Source organism: Tachyglossus aculeatus, chromosome X1 (assembly GCF_015852505.1).
Source record: "Tachyglossus aculeatus isolate mTacAcu1 chromosome X1, mTacAcu1.pri, whole genome shotgun sequence".
In the NCBI taxonomy this organism is placed as follows: Eukaryota; Metazoa; Chordata; class Mammalia; order Monotremata; family Tachyglossidae; genus Tachyglossus; species Tachyglossus aculeatus.
Window position 1 is genome coordinate 13584852 of NC_052101.1, and position 5271 is coordinate 13590122.

Here is a 5271-nt window from a genome sequence, read left to right on the forward strand (position 1 = left end):
AACTTTCCTTGCTATGAATTTTTCTAATCACCTTACTCATTTTCATCTTCATGTCTCATGTTTTTAACAAAAATTACACTTTCATCATTGATTTTTATAATCTTTCATCCACCCAAAAAAAATGCCCTTTTAAAAAGAGCCCCAATCATGCACAGGAAATCAAAGCCAGCTTTACTATGAGCTTAGTTTTGTATCCTGTCTAGAAAAGTTATCCGCTTAGATACCACCTACTGCTTAATAGTCATTGCAGCGCAAGTCTTATTTCTATCCAGTGAAGGGGGGGATCTTTAACCAATATATTTTTCACAAATGTCACTCGATTAGGCAGGCTGAACATAAAGGGTAGAGACAGGAGTAGGAATGTGGGGTGAGTTTCTTGCAAACGGCACCTGATTGGCCTAGGTGACCACTTGATTGACAGTTGATGTACAGGGGTGACGATGGTCTTTTTCTTCTGTCTCACCCACCGTCAATCTGCCTGTCAAGTCACTGGAAATCATCCCATAGGCGGAGGAATGGAAAAAATGCTCTATTTACACCATATTTCCTATCTTATTTCTCACCCTATTTCCCCCACCTACTCTATCACCTGTGCCCTGGAGTTGATACCCACTAAGGATTTAGGTCCTCACCCCAACCTCCACAGCACTTATTTTTACACCCGATTGCTTCCTCTACCTGTAATTCATTTTACCATCTGTCTCCCCGACTAGATTGGAAACTTCCTGAGTGCAGGGATTGTGTTTACTTACTCTGTTGTTTCCTCCCAAGCCTTAGTATAGTGCTCTACAAGTAAGCCCTCCATAAGTACCATTGATTGATTAAATTTGTGGAAATGACTTCTGTCACACAGTGTGATATTGGGATGTCATGAAGTTCGGATGCTGGACTAGTGGAGCCTACCAGCCTTATACTACATCTAAATATCAACAAATCAAATTATTCAGTGCCAGTCACCAAAAGGCTAATTGTTGACCAAGTTCCTCATCAGAGAGCCTTTATCAATCAATCAATCAATCGTATTTATTGAGCGCTTACTATGTGCAGAGCACTGTACTAAGCGCTTGGGAAGTACAAATTGGCATCACATAGAGACAGTCCCTACCCTACAGTGGGCTCACAGTCTAAAAGGGGGAGACAGAGAACAGAACCAAACATACCAACAAAATAAAATAAGTAGGATAGAAATGTACAAGTAAAATAAATAAATAAATAAATAAATAGAGTAATAAATATGTACAACCATATATCCATATATACAGGTGCTGTGGGGAAGGGAAGGAGGTAAGACGGGGGGATGGAGAGGGGGACGAGGGGGAGAGAAAAGAAGGGGCTCAGTGTGGGAAGGCCTCCTGGAGGAGGTGAGCTCTCAGTAGGGCCTTGAAGGGAGGAAGAGAGCTAGCTTGGCGGAGGGGCAGAGGGATTGGGGGCATTCCAGGCCCGGGGGATGACGTGGGCCGGGGGTCGATGGCGGGACAGGCGAGAGCGAGGTACAGTGAGGAGATTAGTGGTGGAGGAGCGGAGGGTGCGGGCTGGGCAGTAGAAGGAGAGAAGGGAGGTGAGGTAGGAGGGGGCGAGGTGATGGACAGCCTTGAAGCCCAGGGTGAGGAGTTTCTGCCTGATGCGCAGATTGATCGGTAGCCATTGGAGGTTTTTGAGGAGGGGAGTAATATGTCCAGAGCGTTTCTGGACAAAGATAATCCAGGCAGCAGCATGAAGTATGGATTGAAGTGGAGAGAGACACGAGGATGGGAGATCAGAGAGAAGGCTGGTGCAGTAGTCCAGACGGGATAGGATGAGAGCTTGAATGAGCAGGGTAGCGGTTTGGATGGAGAGGAAAGGGCGGATCTTGGCAATGTTGCGGAGCTGAGACCGGCAGGTTTTGGTGACGGCTTGGATGTGAGGGGTGAATGAGAGAGCGGAGTCGAGGATGACACCAAGGTTGCGGGCTTGTGAGACGGGAAGGATGGTAGTGCCGTCAACAGAGATGGGAAAGTCAGGGAGAGGACAAGGTTTGGGAGGGAAGACAAGGAGCTCAGTCTTCGACATGTTGAGCTTTAGGTGGCGGGCGGACATCCAGATGGAGATGTCCTGAAGGCAGGAGGAGATGCGAACCTGGAGGGAGGGGGAGAGAGCAGGGGCAGAGATGGAGATCTGGGTGTCATCAGCATAGAGATGATAGTTGAAGCCGTGGGAGCAAATGAGGTCACCAAGGGAGTGAGTGTAGATTGAGAACAGAAGGGGACCAAGCACTGAACCTTGGGGAACCCCCACAGTAAGAGGATGGGAGGGTGAGGAGGAGCCTGTAAAAGAGACTGAGAAAGAACGACCGGAGAGATAAGAGGAGAACCAGGAGAGGACGGAGTCTGTGAAGCCAAGGTCAGATAACGTGTTGAGGAGAAGGGGGTGGTCCACAGTGTCAAAGGCAGCTGAGAGGTCGAGGAGGATTAGGACCGAGTATGAGCCGTTGGATTTGGCAAGCAGGAGGTCATTGGTGACCTTTGAGAGGGCAGTTTCCGTGGAATGAAGGGGACGGAAGCCAGACTGGAGGGGGTCGAGGAGAGAGTTGTTGTTGAGGAATTCTAGGCAGCACGTGTAGACAACTCGTTCAAGGAGTTTGGAAAGGAATGGTAGGAGGGATATGGGACGATAACTAGAAGGTGAGGTGGGGTCAAGAGAGGGTTTTTTTAGGATGGGAGAGACATGGGCATGTTTGAAGGCAGAGGGGAAGGAACCAGTGGAGAGTGAGCGGTTGAAGATGGAAGTTAAGGAGGGGAGAAGGGATGGAGCGAGAGATTTCATAAGATGAGAGGGAATGGGGTCAGAAGCACAGGTGGCCGGAGTAGCACTTGAGAGGAGGGAGGAGAGTTCCTCTGAGGATACCGCTGGGAAGGATGGGAGAGTAGCATTACATAATACATTCTAACCATAGCTCCAACTCTAACTCTAATCATAGCCCTAACCCTAATTAGGGTCTTAGCTCTAATCCAAATCTATCCTGAGGAGATCCTTGGATTACATGCTTTTATGGGTTTAATTGGAACTCAAGGCATTTGGTTTTACACAATACCCCGTGCGTCTCACTATGAGAGACTGGTGAATACAGAATTCAATACTGCTGGCATTAGGGAAGAGGAATGAATCAGGTTTTCCACATCTAGAATTAGGGTTAAAATGGAAATTGCTCCTGGAACTTTAGTTGGAAATAACAACATTTGCCTGTTTGAGTTTTTCTACTAATGGGATGATAATTTCACATTTTTCTTTAATGCCGTATTTTTTCCCAATACTGTACAGAGCCTCATACATAATCTTTCCTCAAGTAAATTTCTCCTTGAGCTATCTTGCATTTTATTATTTTTATTTGTGACAGAACAGATAAGGTTAAGCTTGCCCTAAGAGACTAATGTGAGAAGCACAGGCCTTCTAGGTTGGGAAAGTGATAAATGAAAGTGTTATGCTTTAAATAAACACTTATTTGGCAATTCAGTGTAGCTGGAGCCATGTTAATTCAGGTAGTTTTGAGAAAATAGATCTTCATAATAAGAAAGGAATGCATTGTACAAATTCATGCCATTGAACTGGAGAAGCTGGCCATCACTTTCTCCTGGCTTGTCCGTGAAAGTAATCAAGAAATCATATTTATTGAGTGCTTACTGTATAAGCACTTGGGAGAGTACCACACAACAATGTAACCGAGACATTCCCTGCCTATGGCAAACATAGAGTCTAGAGTGGAAGCTCCAAACATATCCTGAAATTTAGAGTAGGACTGAAATCTGAAATGACGTATTTCCCTTAATTTATCCAGTGCCACTGACAATTTTATCAGCCTAACACTTATTCACAAAGTGCTTCCACTGATTACATCTTAGTGCTTATAGTACTTCGTTGAACTCCTTTCTGAGTGATGAAGATGCTTACTTTAGCGCTGGGACATTTTATTAAAGAAGTATCTTTCAATAAAGTTACCTCAAAATGGGGGAAAGGGGAACCTTTAACTGAATTATGTTGCCCAAAGAGGCATAATTTAGCTGCATGGATGAGAGAATTCAGATGCCTTTATCTAAAAAAAAAGAAAAAAAAGAAAGACTATGAAGGATAATAACTGAACTTTAGAAGCCACACAGTAAAGTGTACTTTAAAAGTGAATAAGAGAAATAAGGTTTGGATCAGTAAGTTCATACCAACATATTCCAGCATTTTGTTTTCTAAATTTTAAACCGGAATTTTATCTGCTGATATTTACAAACTAATTACCAGATCTGATCAAACACAGGTACATACATATATAGAGGTGGATTACATTGGATGTGCAAGCTTACTTTATATGTCTGCTTTTTGTTGTTTTCTTGTGCTCCTGGAGGGCAGGGCACACGTCCCTGTAGCCTTAACCACTCTTTATTGCCCATTTATTCTCTTAACCCTTGTTTCTCTCTCTTTCCCTCTTCCCTCCCATCCACATGTAGAATTAAACCCTCATCTAGACAGTAAGCTCTTGGTGGCAGAGAACAGTGTGCGTGCTCAATGAATAACATCGACTGACCCGAGAATGAAATAAAGTCACTTTGGATGCTCAATAACTCCCCAACTTCAACAGTAGTAATAACAATAATTGCTCAGATCTCTAAAGGACATTTTATTTTACCTGGGAGAGTTATATCGTTTATCTTCCTCTAGTCTTACACGTCCACTCTCAGGATTGCATCTGGAGAGTTTCCAGTCCTCTACCAGTCTCGGCTACGGGAGGGAGCGTCAAGCAGAGGCCTACCCATTCCATTCCTAGTTTGGGCAGTGGCTAGCGAGTGGAAGTCCATCTGCCTCAAGTCAAAACTCATCCTTGCTGGGTGACAGCAGCCTTGGAGAGAGTGGAGGGCAGAGACTCCAGTTTACTTCATGGAGGAAGGCAATGGTAAACCACTTCCATATTTTTACCAAGAAAACTCTATGGATAAATTACCAGGACAATTGCAGATAGAGGCAGAGCATTTTGTGAGAAGTGTTTCCATGGTGTCGCTATTGGTCGGAGACGACTTGACAGCATAAGACTAGCCTTGTCACACCACGCTAGTTTGACTTGGAGAGGAAGGAATCATTATCTAGCATTATCTAGCTCTACACCCCCTACATTGTGTTTCTGTCCTCCATGGCATCATGACGTCAGGAAGGTATCCTTCAGGGTGTGATCTTGAACAGAGATACTTTGTAGAGGTGGCTGGAGAACATAATTCATTGGCCGGCCGCATAATCATCTCCTATAATTTGACAAAT

General features: G+C 44.5%; 1 non-coding gene across 1 annotated transcript; it reads left to right on the top strand.

Moving 5' to 3' along the window:
- Window positions 1-4690: 4690 nt before the first annotated feature.
- On the top strand, window positions 4691-4828 carry LOC119920588. The gene has a single exon (XR_005448321.1). It is a non-coding gene; the product is annotated as a small nucleolar RNA SNORA7 (small nucleolar RNA).
- The last annotated feature ends 443 nt before the right edge of the window (window positions 4829-5271 follow it).